We start from the raw sequence: 19,435 nt of genomic DNA, 5'->3' as shown, positions 1-19,435 counted from the left end.
CTGATAGATTTTATATTTTTAAATAATATTTCAAAATCCAGATCCTTACACATCCTTAACAGCATAACAGCAGCTCTGACAGTAGTGCAGCTGTAAATTACAGGTTAATACAGTATTAATGCCCACATTCTAATACATTATCATTTCTATAGTACCAGCTCATTCAGAGGGACCTGTACAGGGACGCTCCAGATCAACGGATTAACTGTTGATATGGTGAAGTTATCTGTGAGGAGATTGTCTGTTTATCATTTATAGAAGGAGTCTCCAGTGGAAGCGATGTGTAACAGGCAGTGGTAAAACTTCAGGACAGAGGAGTTTATGTCAACGGTAACATAACAAACGGTGCTTTTTGTCTTATTCACTTCAAGAGAGAGAAAAAAGAGAGGCTGGTGAGAGAACGACTGTTTATAGCTACTACAGTGTAAGTCGCACTTGTTTTGCAGATGTTCCACAACAATAAAAGTAACTATAAAGGGATCAAAAGTATGACATTCTTTAATTAATAAAATATTGTAATCGATGGCATAATAATTGATGGGATAAGGGGAACAAAACACTTCAGAACATGGTGTTATTGGAAAATAATCCACTTTGGGTTAGTAAAAGTGGCTCTGCTTGTGGTTGATTATTTTCCTATAACAGCACAACACATTCTTTATTATACAAAGAACTCCTGTGGAATCAAGCCAGAACTCAATAAAAGTCATAAAAGTGGACAGTAATGATTTATTACTCTTCCTGACAGATGTAAGGCGGTGAGGTGAGTCTGACAGCAAATAGCTTTCTACACTCTGAGAAAGTCCCATGCCATTGCAGTAGAATGTGTGTGTGTGTGTGTGTGCATGTGTGTGTGTTTCTCTCACTGAATCATTTTGGGCATCTTGGATACACACAATCACACGTAAATCTGGACATGGAAAAAATTCACATGACTGGCATACATGTTCATTCACACAGACCCATACAAAAACACACACTTGTACACACACTTGTACACACACACACACACACAGACTCATACAAAAACACAGCTGAGTGTGTGTGTGTCTCCTATTTGAGCCATCTCACTGTGAGGAGAGTTGTCACATCTGCTATTCTGTCATCTCTCATCTTTTTCCCCTCAGACACACACACACACACACACACACACACACACACACAAACATACACACATCTTTCTCTCAAACACATCTTATGGTTTTCCTGTCATATACTCAGAAACCCATACACTCTCAATACCCGTCCTCTCACACACACACACACACACACACACACACTCGTCCTCTCTCACACACACACACACACACACTCGTTCACTCTCTCACACACACACACACACACACACACCCTGACTAACGGACTAATTGAACACTCGTCCCCTGCAGTACTGCTTTTAAAAAAGGACCAATTATCAGAGGTGGAAAACGAGCACGAAACAATGCGAACACGACAGAAATCGGAGCAGATTAAACCCACGCTGGTGTGGAAAGAGCTTCCATGGCATGATGGATGAAAGGGTTTTTAGAAAGGGACGAGAAACAAGTGATAAAAATGAGAACAACGGACACAGAGGCGAGTCTAGAGAGATAACAAGATGAATGATGAGGTAGATGATGGTGAGGAGCTCCACAGTTGGACTGATTTGAACCAAAAGGCAGATTCTTGGGTAGAGATGATGTTCCAGAGATAAAGTCAGTCTTATTTAGAAGGCAGCAGATGGAGAATAAGGATAAGAAAAGCATTATGGATACAAATGTCAGTCAAATGATGTAATTTTCACAATAATTGTCATTTAGCTTCATTTATATAACAGTTATTTCCAGCCCACTAATTTGATTGGTCAAACAGCTTTCCAAGAGTGATTATATTTACTATTGCCGCATTGGGACGTTTCACTGTGTGTGTCACTCCACTCGTCTGTGATCACCACGTGAAATTCCTCAACATTCCGAACAGTTACTACGGTACTGCTTGCGATGTAACTTGAACGTACAAATCATTGTAAGCTAGCTAGCTTGCCGATGTGCTATAAAGTAAATGTGTCTTCTTCAGTATCTATTTCCACTAGCGGACAAAAAAATAAACAGAACATTTGGCCATATTGTGTCCAAAATGTCACTTACTCAATATTACTTTCTTGTTTGTAGAACCATTGTATAAAAGAAGTATCACATTCGGCATGATTGCGAGTGCGATATTGCTTAAATATAAACCTGAATCATTTCCAGGAGTAAATCACAATACATGTGGTGTTTATGAAAATCTACTTTATTCGTATCCTACATTTTGCTCCTGAGTGAGTGTAAATTTACATACAAGGAGACCAACTAATGCGAACTTCAACTGATCGGATTTAAATCATATAATTGTTGAGGAGTTACTGCGATTTTATATACTGATTACGCTGTCAAGTACTTATTTCAGTTAAACACACCAATTCAGTGAACATTTTGTCATTTCATACTAATAACGTCTTGAAAGATAGTGACTCAAAACACATTCATAAATTCAAACCAATAAGACTAGCAATTGAAGTAGAACAAATGTAATGGCACCTTATAAATGGAGGAAGAGTTAGCATGTGTGTATGCTAGCGGAAGTGATGCAGTGGCTGAGCTGCATTACTGGAAAATTTACTCCATGTAATACTCCATATTAGTCACCATTTTGAGCTTGGCCTTTTTTTTGGAGTTTTGTGGGCGTGGCTACATGTACAGTGAACATCATTGGTATTTTACGGCTGGTTGGTGTTGATCAACATCCACACGTGAGTACGAAGAAAAACTGAAACTTTTGAAAAATCTGGCAGGAATTTTTATTTCGCTTTGGCTTATAAAAATATTTACATATAACTTCATTAAATGTCAAATCAAAGGCAAAATGTTTTTAGTTTTTCTTTCTTTTCTTTCTGAACGTTTGGAGTGTGGAATTAAAAGTATTCTTGATCTAAAGATTCACACACACACACACACACACACACACGCTCTCTCCCTACACCTTCAAATGCACTCTGGTAAGCTAGGCTCATTCATTATATTATGGGCACTCTGAGGATTATTCTGCACACACACACACACACACACACACACACACACACACACACACACACACACACACACACAGATGCTTATGCTTGCACTTGCACTGAAATAGCTCCTTACGTGTTATCATTTGAATGTAATGTGGAGTGTTGCATTAATTTTCAAATAAAAAAAATAAACTTGGATATCCAGATTGCATATGAGAATTTCCCAAACTAGTTTCGGAAAAAAGTGAGTTGTTGAAGTTAAAAACTGAATAATAAAACAAGGAAAGAAACTGTGGCTTATTTTAAATTCATGATGAAATTTTAAAATGGTTCCTTGGTAGAGGACTCAGGGTTTTGTAGGTGTGAGACACAGCAGCAGAATGAGCAGTGAATGAGCGTGTGTGTGTGTGTGTGTGTGTGTGTGTGTTTGGACATGTTTTAATGTCTTGGTGTGAATGTCATATTCATAGGAATATGTTTTGACTTTGTGGGGACATTTGGCTGCTCCACATGAGGAAAAATGCTTTGAAAATATACTTAAGAGATACTTAAGAAAGAAAGAAAGAAAGAAAGACCTTAAACAGTTGAAATATTTCCTTTTAGCTCCTGACGTTAAGGTTACGGTTAGCTTCAGCTTTTAATTATCTGCATTAATAATTATGTCACACATGTTTGTGTGTGTATGCGTGTGTGAGTGAGTGTGTGTGTGTGTGTGTGTGTGTGTGTGTGTGTGTGTGTGTGTATTGTCAATAATGGAATGCTAATCTGGCAGGTCAATAGATCTCCTGGTGAGCAGACAAAGTTTCAAGCTGATTACTGTGAGCTAACAACATACGTTTATGTTTTTCTGAGTGGACTCAAAATGTCACAAGTCTATAAACACTCAGACGTGTAAATCACCAACTCCCAAAGTGGCAAGGCTTCGATTTGGATTTTATTCGCAGTTGGCTAACTACTGTGTCTTGTAGACTACAGTGGATAAAGATGATTGAAATCTGGTGCAAATTACAGGTTTATATTAATGTACTTCTTCTAATACATTATCGTTTCTATAGCAACAGCTCACTCACAGGGACTTGTGATGGATGATGGATGATCTACTTAAAGGCTAATAATAGGTCAATTAAGGAAATGTGCTTTTATTTAAACTTACATCATTAAAATAAAATTTTCTGTAAGTAGATGTTTTTATTTTTTATATTTTTATAGCAAACAAATATGGAGTCTCCAGTGTCAGCGCTTTGTAACATTATTAAAGCTGTAATTTTCAGTTTTCTGACATCTTCCGGACAGATCAGTTTACGCTTTGCATTTTCTTTGCAATATTTTGGTCTTATTAACTTTAAGAGAGGGAATAAAGAGAGGCTGGTGAGAGAACGACTCTTTATAGCTGCAATAACAAGTGAGAAAAGAAACGAACTTGTTTCACAGCTACTGTTTTCTGCTATTTAGATAACAGTATTATTAATTATTAGCAATTTTCACAAATAAAATGACTGGATTGTGAGTGTTTATAGTAACAACTCACACATGATGGACAATATACATACAGTGATGGGAAATAAGTATTCGGACACTATTGTTTTTCTTATTAATTATACTTACAGCGCATGAATTCTTGAAATTTACACACATCATGTCTTTTGACTTTGTTCTTATAAATATGAACAAAAAAGTATGTAGTCATAAGCATAAAGAAAGACATGAAATCAGGTGCAATTTCCACAAGTTGCAGCATTTATATCTAGAAATTAATTTGTGTAAATTTGTAACCTTTACAAAGCTGTAAATAATTTTAATATATTGTCTGAAAACACTGATTTATTTTTTTTAACATATCTTCGTTTATGCTTATGAACACATCCTTTTTTGTTCATATTTATAAGTCAAAAGACATGATGTATGTACATGTGAAGTGGATATATTCACTGGAAGTATGTTAAATAACAAAGTGTCTGAATAACAATAATCGAGATAAAGCTGTAACTATAGAGCTATTTAAATATTACTAGTATTTATAGCTATTAGCAATTTTCAGAAATAAAACGAGTATACTGCGAGCGTGTGAATGTGTGTATGTGAGAGAGAGAGAGTTGTGTTTCTTTTCACATCTGGCTCCAGTTGCTCATTTGCTCACACCTGTGTTAGCATGCTAGAGCCGCAGCACTACGGTATTTCAGTGCTAGGAAGTCAGCCATAATGGAGTTAGCGGTTAGTCTCAATCTGACACACTGCACACACCGAAGCAGCTTAATTAGCTTTCATTGTTCTTTTCATTCTCACACAGCAGCCATGTTGACTGATAATACACTTATCATGATATGTGTGTGTGTGTGTACATTTGTTGGCATGTACATTTGTTGGCATGCGGATAATTGTGTGTATCCACAAGCAGATAAAGTGTTTTGGCGAACAGGTGGTGTGGCTCAGTCACTGTTCCACACGTGAATGTGACAGTAAAAGAGGAACAGACTGTCACGATCATGTTATTTGTCATTGCACACTTTGCTCTGGCAGACAGTTTCAGAGTAGTGTGTGTGTGTGTGTGTGTGTGTGTGTGTGTGTGTGTGTGTTGTGGTTTCACTCACTGTCTCCTGCTTCATTACCCAGACTGCCATACTGCCACACTGCAGTTCAACATGTCTCGTGCTTGTCCATCGCATTGGACGGAAACAGGAAGAGGATCAGGAAATGAGGATTACAAAAAAAAAAAAAAGTTACAGTTTTACCTCTGACTGTTACGAAGCACTGACACTGGAGACTCCTTCCATAAATGAAAAATAAACATCTTACAGAAATCTTCACCATATCAATTATAACGATTATACACATTTTTAATCTGTCTATTATTAGACTTAGACTACATGGAGCGTCCCTGTGAACGACACCATTACTATAGAAACATTATAGAAGCATTTTTTGAAATTATTATTAACTTTGCGAGAAAAAAAAAAATGAGGGAATGACTATTTATAGCTGCTATAACTTGTTTAATAATAGGAATTTCTTTTTTGGATTTTCCATACCATTAAAAATAATTATAAATGGATAAAAAGGAATATGTTGATCTTTAATAAATGAATAGATGAAGAAATAAATGCAATTGCTGGCAAATTGCCGTGGAATAAAAGGAATAATACACTTCAGGATGTGCTCTTATAGGAAAACAATCAACTTTAGAGTGATAGCAGTAACTCTGCTTCATCATCATGCCACCCTGATGTTGATTATTTTCTCCACCCATTGTGTTTCATTACACGTCAGACGGTACATGTGTGGCCATAGCTGCAACTTTTTAATGTTTTTTTTTTTTTTTTTGCCCGTCCATCATCTGTAAAGGAGAGTTTCAGGGCGAACATAAATGTTCTTACAAATTAGGAGATATTTCAGTCGGTGCCAAGAGTACTTATATAACTATCTGAGACTGCTTATTAGACTCTGTGTGTGTGTGTGTGTGTGTGTGGGCAGTGGACTGTGAGGGAAATGTGAAGTGGTGCTGGCTCATGCAGTGAAAATGACACAGATGTTGCACAAGGCGTTTGTGTGACAGTGAAGCAACCAGACACACATCCACTGGAGTAAAACACATGTCCGAGGGCAAGCTCAGATGAGCTGCAGCAAATGTGAAAACAGCAGGAAGATAAGAAAAAGAACGGAGAGGCGAGAAAAAGAGGGGGTAGGCAGGAAAATGACAGAGACGGGGTACTGGAGACTGGGATTTAATAATAATAATAATAATATTATTAATAATAATAAAGTATTGTTGTTTCTTTTTATTTATACCACAGCATGGTTGAATTCTCCAATCAGGACTGGATTCATTCTCTGTAACAGCAGCTCTGACAGTAGTTCCAGCTGTAACATAAATGATTTATCCATATTAGCATGCTCGTTCTAAAATGTTATTGTTGCTATAGTAACAGCTCATTCACAGGAACTTGTACGGAAGATGCTCCAACGGATTAAACAACGTGTGTAACCGTTGATATGGTGAAGTTTTCTGTAAGAAGTTTATCAAACATTTATGGAAAGAGTCTCCAGTTTCAGCACTTTGCAACAGTCAGAGGTAAAGCTGTAATATGTTGTAAAAAGCTGTAAGTTACGTTTTCTGAAATCTACAGAGGAGTTTTCAGTTTCTTGGTAACATGACAAGCTGCTTTTTGTCTTATTAAGTTCTAGAGAGAATTGACTTTATATTTATAGTTGCTATAATGTAAGTGACAACAGGAACCAACTCGTCTCACAGACATTCCACAACATTAAATGCAACTATAAATGGACAAAAAGCATGACCTTTAATTCATTAATACATTAAAGATTGTGATCATTGACAAATCGCTGTAGTAACAAATGGTATAAGAGGAATAACACACTTCAGGAATTGCTGTTATAGGAACATAATCCACTTCAGGGCTTATTGTAGGACCATATCACCATGTGTTATTCCTTACTTATTTAAAATATATATATATATATATATATATATATATATATATATATATATATATATATATATATATATATATTAATCCAAAGTGATTTTAAAGTGCATCAGAATAGAATCCAAATGTAAAGCTTAGCACTTAAGTGTTAAGGGCTTTGCTCGAGGGTTCAAAACGAGGCTCTCTGCTAGTCCTGGGATTAAAGCTGTTTAATTTGTACTTTTAATTAGCTTCTTGCAGTTATCTGTAGCTTCTGTGGTGAATTTACCACCAACAAGAAAGAACATTGTTATTATTTTAGGGAAAACAATTCAGAATTTCTTTATTCTGCTATGCTGTTCTGGATAATTTGAGGTGGGCGGGATTATATTTGCTACAAATGACATTAATGGTAACAAAGCACCAATCAGAATTAGTCTGTATCTTTGTGCCTGAGAATGAGCGAAACTGCATCTAGTTCAAAATGACCAAAATGGCCACCTCATGATCGAGATAATCATAATCTATACCTAGGGCAGGCAAGATATATTTTTAATTCAATGAACATATTTTTATAATCCTTGTTACCAAAAAAGGCAAGACAATGTTTTATCCTCACAAAATCTCACAAAGTTATAAATGGACATATAATATAATTTGTTCTTGCTGAGTTTCACCTACAAATCTCATGATCCTAAATGTTTAATAAGCCTTTTCTCATAGTAGGCAGTTAAATGAGTAGGCAGTTTAAACGGCAGTAACGCTCATTTCCATCAATTTTTCTGCCTCCGTCAGCAAACCGGGTCAAGGTCACAGCAAGGTCAAACGTTTGAAACGTCCATCTTCAGTCCTGTTTATCATGCAGAGACGTTACTTACACGTTCCTGAGGAACTCAAGGCTCATTTTTTGACAGCGGAGGCATCCCCTGAGTTCTACTTGTTCAAACCAGATTCTGTCTGCGCCCTGCTTCTGCTGATCAGTGTAGCTTTTTAGACTAGCTCAAAGTGAGAACGCAACGTTCATGACTCACATGCAAAAACAAAGCACTGCGGAAGCTCCATTATCAGTCCTACATGCTTTTCTAGCAATAGCACTTACTGAGTTGTTTACATTGCTTTTGACAGATGCTGCTGTCAATCATCGCGTGATCTGACACGACGACACACTTAGATCAGGTGGAAAATAGGAGATTTTGTAACTTTCAGTGATAAGTAAATTGTAGTAAATTAATTCTTACTTAATAACAGTAATCTTTTATTTAATTTTCAGTATAAGTAAGTTTTTTTTTAAACATTTGAAAACAGGTAGCCAGGAGCTTGAAACCTTCCAGGCAGTAATCCTCCACGTCCCAAAATTAGCACCTCAGGGTTCGGAAACTACTCTGTTTTGGTTCGAATCCCAGCCAGTACACGATTCATGCAGATTTTCTAGCAGAATTAATTTCTGTGTCCTGCCCATGTTGCTTCAGGGCTCAACAAGTTGGTGCTGTTTTTCTCCTCAGACCTAATAAGTTCTTAAAGCAAGAGCTGGAAAAAAATCGCTTCACTTTTTTCCCCTGAGTTCTTCTCAATCCACAAGTCTCTGCTGGTCAAGAATCTGGTGTATTTCCTGATTAGCCTAACACATGCTAATGTTTTTTTTGTGTTATTACAACAGAGCTTAAGATCCCAAATCTGCACATGCTTATATTTCTCAGTAATGAACATATCCAAACTATTAAAAAAGGGCCTTTGGCTTAGTGACAGATCCCTCTGTCTAGCTTTAATCAGGAATATTAGGAGCCTTGTGTGAACCTGACTTTTAAAGGCGAGCTCTAATCAGATGTGAGAGCTGTGTGAGCCGTGAGAGCTGGACCGAAGCCAGGCTTTTGTATAGGCCACCTTACGACACTCTTCTTCCTTCGCCTCTTCCATTTTCCAATTTAATTTGATTTCAGAGAGGCAGGAGATGTAAAACGAGATGTATTTAAGTGGGAACAAAAAGAACAGCCTTGTCTGGAGATGCTTCAATCCAAAAGTGATCGATTTCAGACGTTTCCTCCCACCTGCAGTGAAGGCAAACTCTTGGCTTTCTGATAGATTTTCTTCAGAAGTACATTTGAAAACATTTCCCTAAATATCAGATTTGTACTTTCCTTTGAAATGACCTGATCGATTTCAACAAGGGTGGCAGCATTTCTCAGTTTTCCTCGCAGTTGAAGCTCATCACAGAAGCTCTATTTGTTCCCAAAAAAAAGTTTGACAGTACTTAATTTTTCAAAGTATAGTTTTCTTGGCAAAATCTCTTCTGTGGTAAGGAAAAGTACAAAACAGGAAATCAATAGGCAAATAGGAATTGATGACTGAAACACACATCTCACTAGTTTCAACTCACCGCTCTGTGCACCTGAAAATTTTGGATCCGTGGAGTGAAACAGACCGGAAAACATTTGACTTACTAAATCGAATTAATCCGAAATCTGAAAATGTGCAAACGTTGTTGTCTGTATGCAATTGATTAATTTCTATAACAGCAGCTCGGAAAATAGTGCAGGTTTATATTACTGCACCATACATTCTAATATGTTATCGTTTCTATAGTGACAGCTCAGTCCCAGGGAATTGTGGAGATCCTTCACATAAGTGGATTAAAAACAGTGAGTTGAGTTGAAAGTCTCAAGTTCAGTGAGATGGTTTTACAACTACTACAAACTTTCAGGAAAAAAAAAACAGCACAGATGGAAGAAAAAAAAATCTTTGTCTTTAAATGTTATTTTAGTGTTTTAGCATTTTACAGGAAGTCCGCCATTTCATGTCATCCGTGCGAGCAATCAAAAAAAAGCTGCAAAGTGTGACTGCCAAGGTAACAGGCTTTGATGGCAAAACACAGAATATCATTGAACAAACATGTTGCCGCCACTCAAAACACACACACACACACACACACACACCCAAACACATTAACAATTTTCTGCATCAGCCTCTTTTCAGTTATGCATTACGGCTCGCTGAAAGCAGAAAAGTGGCTGAGCGGCAGTGTGTAATTACATTTTGTGTAATGTCGTCCACTCAACATGCAGGCGGTGTGTGATACTGTTAAAAAAGGACACGCAGCGCCTGAAACACTGGCATGGTGTGTCAATGTATGTGTAGGAGTGTGTGTTTATTATTTATTCTTTATTTATTTTTAGGTATTGTTATGAGTTCATGCATGCTTGGCTGTTTTCTTGAGCAGTGCCACAGCAAGCAAACTAAATTAAAACCAGAGCGAGTTAATTATGATAGATTGTGCAGTATGAAACAAAAAAAAAATGTTTGTATGGTTCAATTCTATAGAACTAATTAAGCACAAATGGCAAAAATAAAAAACAGTAAAGAGAAAAGAGAAAAATAAATAAATAAATAAATAAATAAAACCTCACACAGCTGCTACTACATTTACAAAGATTCGTCACTTTTACAATTACAATCTTAACAGGAGAAATAAAGGTTCTTCTAAACATCATTTTGGGGTTAGTTATAAGTTCTTCATTTCCTAGATTTTGTCCATGGAACCCTCTCTTATTGGGCAAATCTGTTTTCTGCATAGAATGTTTAAGGATTCCTACAAAAGGACAAGCGTTAAAAGATCTAAACTGAGCTTTTTTCTAAGGGTTTACAATCTCAGGATATGTTCAAACAGTTAAAGGTTAAGGGACCTAATGTTAAGGGCTCTCTGGCAGTTCTTGGACCTGATCTCACACCCTTCTGGTCACTTAACACAATTGCAATATTATTTCCTGGTACATACCCCTATAGTGCTACAGATATGCAGAAATGGCTAGCACTGACTCAATAAAATATGGGAAGTCACTACCAAAGTGTCCTGGTCTGCCCTTCCCTGAAATACAAGCTCTCCGATATGCCAATATTGCTAACATTGCTGAGAAAAAATAGAATTTAAGAGACTACTTTTTTTTTTCTTGTAGATGTATGGCAAGCAACAGTGTGAACGCTACTTAATAAGTTGCAGCTCCTCCATTTTTTTTTTTTTTTTTTACCATGTCTAACAAGACCTAGGCTCATAAGAACACAAATCAAAATTCACCTAGATAAAGTCGGAGTAAAGCAAAAGTAAGTAGTACTAAAAGCAAACACATTTCTTTCACATCCCATGTCCTTTCCCCTTCAGTGAATTAGCTTTACTTCAGAAGCCAGCCTTGTTTAAAGAAAAGGAACAAAACTTTGCGAAAGTATTGACACCCAGAGTTGTTAGCAGCAGGTGGCGAGAACGCATCGATGAATCAATAGCACTTAGACACATGCAGTGACCCGTTCAGCTGCTCTGCACGAGCTCCTTATCAACTGCAAGCCTCCACCACCTTGATCTGCTATAGTGTAGAGTAAAAAATACAACAGAACCACTGCTTCTGACTTCCTGTCAGTATGGAACTAACTGATCTTGGTCTGCTCAGTTCAACAAAATGGATACCTAGGAGGGTGAATCCATGCTCTGTCCATGTTAATCTCCAGCAACTTCACAAACCTGAAACGAGCTCATTATGGAAAGATTTACTGGTTCATAATCTGGGTCTGAGTGGAGAAAACACTAAATTGTGCAGAACTAGAGTACAGAGATGTATGATACATACCATTAAACAGCCAATGATTGTTATTAGGATGCCTGGTAGCATATTGGATTCAATTTAATTCAATTTTAATAGTATAGATTATTTTAACAAAGAACATTGTCAAAAAGCAGCCTTACAGAAATCTGGATATAGATTTAGATCCATAATAAACAAGCCAGTGATGAGAGTGGCATGGGAAAACTCCAACACTCAAAGGAAACCTGTCTTCTTCAGGCCAGATAAACAGTTTGTTGAAAGGATGTTTAATATGAGGAGAATGTGAAGAAGAGTCCTGGGATTAGTAACAGTACTGCCTTTTATGATTTACGATGATCTAAATATGAGTTGTGCTTGGTATATACTGTATATGTGTGTAGCAAGGATATTTGGAAAAAGTATAATGCTAAAGAATCCATTTAAACGTCAATAAGTTCACCCTGGTCATTTGTGAACTGTATATAGTACATACCACAATAAATGAAGAGGTTACTAAGATACTGTAACATGTAAACATGGGTGTGGCTCAGAACCAGAAATTCATATGAGAAATAAAGGCCAGGAAACACAGGAAATGAGAAATAATGCTAGCAAAAACACCTGGACACAATCAGGAACTCAGACCAATGACAGAACAGGGTTCGTGGTTCGATCCTAAGCTTGGCTTGCTGTCTGTGTGGAGAGCTGCATGTTCTCTCCATATCCATGTTGGTTCTCCGGGTTCTCTGGTTTCCTAAAAACATATCGGTAGGTGGATTGGCTCCACTAGGTTGGTGTGAATGAGTGTGTGAGTGGTGGACTGGTGTCCCATTTGTGGATTCACCCTGACCCTGACCAGGATAAAGCACTTGCTGAAGACGAATGATGAACAAACTGCCAAACAGTAGAAACTAGTGCACCAATTCAAGGAGATAATTCTACACTCTATCCTGCTGTTTGTAAAAACCCCACAGGATTGAAAGACCTACAGAAAGTAAATTGAATGTACATCAGGCAGTGGTGCTTGCTTTTCATTTGACAAGTAAAAATTTGTTTTCTTTCTTGTTTCTGTTTGGCCTGATTGCTCCAGAGAAGTGACACAGGTGATCGACGACACGCCGTAAGAGCTGCCTCAACTACCACCAAGCCACCATGAGAAAAAGCAAGAAAACAACATAAGCTAAGAAGATCATGTTTTTTTTTCCACACAACACAAGCAATGTAGGAAATGTGCTCTGCTGTGAATTCTGTAATTTGGCACTCTGATGAGCACTGTCAAAGAAAGATGCAGAGTGCACACTTTAAAATGTGTCCCACTTAGGAGCTTTGCATGCTCTCTATGCCATCCATTGATTAGAAATTTAAAAGGTGATATACTTGTGACCTCAGAACTCAAATGCCTCTGATGAATCCTCGACAGCAAAACTCAAAACCATTATTTTTTCAGATGACCGACTATGAAACAACTCACCATACAATCTATTATGGAGTTGCTGATAAGGATTTTTTCCCCAGAATTTCCACCTTCACTCCTTGATGCCATTATAACCAATCCTATGCTGATGCCTATGTCTCAAACATTGAGACTCTTAAGTTCTAAAGAGGAAGTGATTCCTGAAAACTGTCCCTTCCCAGGCTTCTGCCTGCCTCCTTTTTATTATTCTTTCATTTTCTGCAGTGATGTCTACACACAGCTGGGTTCCTGCTACAGTGCTGGCTGAAAGGAGTAACCCCCAGAGCAGCAATTATCCTAAACGCTGAAGATCCCCAACCCCATCAGCCTCTTGCTCAAGGCTAGCAGAGAGCAGGACCAGCTTCTAACTCAGAGCATCACAACTCTATAATCAAGCTCTAATCAGCACCACGGACAGCGAGCGTTTTCATTTTGGCCTCCATTTTGTCTCTAGTTCCTTTGCTGACTTAATTCAGTTCCATGGAAGATCTGCATTTTGATTCCGACTTTCCTGCCATTCACATATAAGAGTACAGAAAAGCTCCATCTCAAGGATTTTCACTAACTCATCTTTTATGACTTGCCCCCCTCCTGTCACATCAGATCTCTGCCATTGGCGAGGCGGGATAAGTAAACAGAGAGCCAGAGGCCAGATTAGGCCAGCCAGACATTGCATTACATTACAGATGGCAGGTTTAGGGCTTGGGATTTGCAGAGAGCCTGCTTTCGATGGCAGATTTCTCTGAGGGAGATGGTTTAGGGCTGATGGATGCATCATTGTGATAGCCGGCCCAGCAGATGATACTGTATTTTGAAATAGTGTAATCAGACTGCCCATCACAAATACATTTCTCCCACCACAAACAGGGCTATAATTATCTTTTTTTTTTCTAAAGCACTCTTCATTTTCTGCTCTCTGTCCTGACCTCTCTCCTGGGGTCCAGTCACTAACTGCTAAAAGGACTTGCACCTGCACAGAATCCCAATGACCGGCATTCAAAAACATGCCAGAGGAAATAGAAATCATTCCATTAATGGAAGCCAGAAAAGACCACTCCGAGAGTGTGTGTGCATGTGTGTGTGAGGGGTTTGGCCTTGCATCCCCATCCTCTGCCAGCTAGTCCAAAGCCTGGTGAAGGGTACAAATCAGTGGAGCTAAGAGCAGCGGGTGCCTCTAGCTGATTGGTACATAATTGAGTGTCTTTTCCGGATGTTTCTCCAAGGCCTGAGCTCTGATCACTTTAATTTCTGCTCCGACTCTGGGGCTTACGACCCAATCAAAATCTCTCTCTCTCTCCCTCTCTCTCTCTCTCTAGCTCCATGGCTTCCCGACTGTTTGCTGGGGCTTGCAGGGCCATACACTGTTTAATAAAGCAGAATTGTGTTTGAACTCAAGCAATAAGGATTGCAATTCCACTACACAATGCAAATCCAGCCTTTATTGGGTCAATGTACCTACCTATTAATGCTAAGCACTGGCTTTATGTTCACAGGCTGTTGGAAACTTTTTATATAACTAGTATTTTGAGGACAACCCTTCCCAGTTGCTAAAGACACAATATCCATACCCTTAAGGGTACCACTTGAGTGGAAATTATTTGCACTCTGAATGGTACAGTTTAATATCTCTACTTCTGAGATTGTATCTGTCTTTGTGGGCAGGTAATTAGCAGAATGTAATGCACGACACTTAGCAGGAGTGTTAGGATTCATGTGCAGAGTTTACTAAATCACAGTCCAAAATCGTAGTCATGAAACAGACAATTGTCCAAATCCAAAGAGCAGTCAAACACAGTACGGCAAGATGTTCAAGACACAAAAACAGACATCAGAAAAACTCAACAGAATGACATGAGTTCACAATGAGCAACATAAAACCATGTGAGCAAACCAGGAAATAGACAGGAAATGAGCAAGTGAATTAGAATTCTGGAGACATTGACCTCTGCTGGCAGGAAGGAGGGGACTCTCCTGGACTGTTGTAACACAATAAAGAAAATGAGGCATGTAATTTTATTTCTAACTTGTACAGTGACAAAATTTCAGGATTGCTGAAGCTTAGAAGCATACATGCAAAATAAAGTACCCTAGATAACTGCTTTCTTTCTGCCTTCTGAGAACCATAAACATTGTGCAAAATATGGCCTACCTAAGCATCATTATCCAAATCAATGAAGCAGTAGTGAGCTCAATCAGAAACACAAGTTGAATCATATGATATATCATAAAAGTGGGCTGTGCTTGGACAACACTATTCTGACCTGGAATTTATGTTGTTTAAAATAGGGACCTTGGTTTAGTTTCCTGTGACCACATTAACTCACCACTCCCTAAGCATCACACTTTCTATTGCTTTACTTCTAGATCATAATACAAAATAATAGGGTGTGCTGGACCAAGTGCTATTTTATAAGCTGCCATCTAACAAGGATGGAAGCCATATTGTTAAATAAATCCTGCTGAAATCTGCTTCTCCAGTCCTCATTTTCTACCTATGATTTGTATTTTTTTTAGTTTAAAGGCAAGTGCTTAAAGTGTTTAAAGGTGGTGGTCTAGACACTATTGAAAACCCATGTCTTGAACTAAAAAAAATACTTACAAGTGATTTTAATAATATAAATGGTATACCCAGAAAATCAACTTAAGCAACTTAACCCCACTCTGAATATCAGGAACTTTTACCACCTAAATACTGACCTAACTTTTGAACTTAAATCACTAGGTCTTAGAAGGTTACATTAGTGCTATTGATTTGGTTTGAAAGTTGATAATAAGGCCACGTGTGAATTGCCGTCACTCTTTTAGATCTTCTGAAGTTCAGGATAGACATTTAAAAGAAAGTCCTCATTGAGGTGCCTGATTATTTACTATTCATTCACTTTCTTGGAATTCCCAGGTTTTTAGAAGTACACTATATGGCCACAAGTGTGTGGACACCTGACCACTGAACATCCCATTCCAAAACCATGGTCCCCACATTGCTTCTTTAACTGCCTCCACTCTTCTGAGAAAGCTTTCCACTAGATTTTTGAGTTGTGGCCACAAAAGCACAAAAAGTTTGGCACTAATGTCAGGCAAGAAAACCTGGAGAAAAGTTGATGTTTCAGGTCATCTCAAAGATGTTCAGTGGGGTTGAGCTCAGTGTTCAATGCAGGCTAGTCAAGTTCTTCCACACCAACCATGTCTTTATTGATGTCTTTGTGTACAGGGGCGTTGTCATGTTGTTACAGGTTTGGACCTCTTAGTTCCAGTGAAGGGAATTTGTAATGCTACAGCATACAAAAACATTCTAGACAAATGTGTGTGGGGGAATACAGTGGCTTAGTGGTCGGCACATTTGCCTTGCACCTCCCACCTCGATTCCCGCCTCTGCCCTGTTTGTGTGGAGTTTGCATGTTCTCCCCCTGCTTTGGGGGTTTCTTCTGGGTACTCTGGTTTCCTCCCCCAGTCCAAAGACAGGCGTTGTAGGCTGACTGGCATATCTAAATTGTGTGTGAATGTGTGTGCGATTGCATCTTGCGATGGGTTGGCACTCTGTCCAGGGTGTCCCCCCTGTTTTCAACTTTGTGGCAACAGTTTGGCCAAGAAACACATATGGGTGTTACAGTCAGGTGTCCACATACTTTTGGCCATGCAGTGAAGGTCTCTATGCAGATCTCTAGAACATGTTGGGGCTCTTTTGTAACCGTGATATATTGGCATTGTTATGTTGGCACTCCTGATTTTTTAACAAATGTGTCACAACAGCGGCATCCTTCATGCTTGATCTGCAGCCAGACAGAAGCCATTTGGAAGCAGCCTGCCATTTATAGTCCTGATTGTCTTTTTGTTAGATGACATCCTGTAGCCAAAAGCGCAAACCACCATGCCATAGATCTGTCCTGGCAGAAAACTTGGCTCCTACAGCCAGCGCCAGGGTCGGACTCTCTGACGCCAGCAGTAATGACAAAACAGTGAAGCTTCACAGATTCCACTGAAATATCCATCATAATATCCTTCTTTGCGTCTCTGTCCTAGTCAGGCCGTCTCCATTTTCTCCACTTCATCGTCAATCTTTTCTTTTGCTTCTTCCATGGCCAACATCCTTCCTGCTCTGTGGTTTCCATAGCAATGGCAGCCCGTGCCCATGACGACTGAGCATTCCAAACCAGAGCCGAAGCTGTGAGATACGACTGCAGAGTTTTTCAACGAGCCTCTTTACCACCTCCAGCTTTCTGTTTTTCAGTCCATCTTCTCTGGCTGCCTCTTTTACCTTTTTTATCCTATCTGCACCTTTCTCCTTTCCTCATCCCTCCACACAATTCCTATTTCTGTTTCTTAATCTATCTTTCTTTTTCTCTATCTGTCATTTCCTCAGTCATGTTGATGCAAGGTCAAAGTGTCTCTAAGCCTCCAAAATGTCAGAGACTCTTTTATAAAGGATGAATCCAGTCTTAAAAAGTAACCTCTTTCTTTTAGGGAGTTTTCAGATATGTAGCATTTAGTCTGTTTGTGTGGAACCCTGCTGTGTTTTTCCCCTTGGCACACTTTGTTTAAGCAGGTGAGAACAGAGCAATCACACTCAAGTGCAGACCAAAATAACCAGTGAGAGAGTGTCTGAGTGAGGTTCGACTCTGAATCAACTCGATGGCAGGAAGTGAATCAAACATGCCATGTGTTTTGGGTTGCAGGATGATTTTTTGCTGCGAACCTGAGCCAAAGAGCAGAGGTGTATTGCTGCAGAAATGCAATGTGTTATGGAGATTTGGACCGAGGAACAAAAAAGAGAAACTAAACTCTGGATTAATACACAAACTGTTTTTTCAAAAAGTTATTTATACAATTATCTAATCATTTATTTAGAATTGACTCAGTGTTCTGAGTGATTCCTGTTATTTATGAGGACTTTTTTTTTCCTGCATATCTGTCAGCCAAAGGTTTTTTTTTTGCTTGTTTAATTTGTGCAGTGTGAAACAAAACCAAACCACAAAAGCAAACAAATGAAATGCATCAATTTACACTCTGACTCAGCAAACAGGCTAATAGGTGTGAACGCGCCCTTAGTGTGTCTTGGGCTTAGATTGCCAAAAAGAGAAAGATGTATTTAGTGATATAAACAAAAGGCAAAGAGCCCAGGATGAAATGAGTTAGAGCAGCTCCAGGAGAAGTGTCACAGTGCTACTGAACCAGATCAAGTGTGTATGTGTGTGTGTGTGTGTGTGTGTGTTATCATCTGAGATGATACATTGCATATCTCAGAAGTGATCAATAAACCAATGAAAGATGCATTACAAAAGCCAAGAATTCAATAAAGTATGATTTACAGCTATTTGGATGCAGCAAGATGCAATAGGTTGTGGCTCAGTTTGGAGAAAAAGTGTTAGATTTGAGGAGTGAGAGAAAGATTTTACACTGGATCAAACAGGGACAAAGGTCACACCCTCTCAGCGCTACTGAGGCACAGATACTACGCCATTTTCACTGGGACTGAGGAAAAGTCATGCCTTCTTCACTGGGACTGAGACACATAGGCCAAGCTTCCTTCACTGGGATTGACAGGCACAGAAGCCACACCTCCTTCTCAGGTATTGAGACACAGAGGCCACGGTTCCTTTACTAGGACTCACGGGCACAGTGGCCACGTCTCCTTCAACAGGAACTGAGACACAAAAGCTATGCCCCCTTCATTGGTACTGAGACACAGAGGCCATACTGGCTTCACTGGCATTGAGACATACATGCCACACCTCCTTCACTGGTACTGATGCACAGAGGCCACACCTACTTCACTGGGCCTGACACACAGTGGGCATGCATTCTTCACTGGTACTGAGACACAGAGAAAAGAGTTCTTCAAGACACACTACGACACACTTAGAAAAGGGTTCTTCAAGGGTTCTTTAAAGGTTAGTTAGATAATTAAAGCTTCTTATCTTCAAAACAGGTTCAACATGGAAACCTGTCTGAAACACTCTGTGAAACATTC

General features: G+C 38.8%; 1 protein-coding gene across 1 annotated transcript in view; it reads right to left on the bottom strand.

The window, feature by feature from the left end:
- The window catches only part of LOC113544129 (leucine-rich repeat transmembrane neuronal protein 4), a 117,994-nt gene that overhangs the window by 10,684 nt on the left and 87,875 nt on the right, over positions 1-19,435 (bottom strand). The window lies entirely within an intron of this gene.

Source organism: Pangasianodon hypophthalmus, chromosome 17, assembly GCF_027358585.1.
Source record: "Pangasianodon hypophthalmus isolate fPanHyp1 chromosome 17, fPanHyp1.pri, whole genome shotgun sequence".
Lineage (NCBI taxonomy): Eukaryota > Metazoa > Chordata > Actinopteri > Siluriformes > Pangasiidae > Pangasianodon > Pangasianodon hypophthalmus.
The sequence above is the reverse complement of the archived record's forward strand: the minus strand, read 5'-3'. Positions and strand labels throughout refer to the sequence as shown.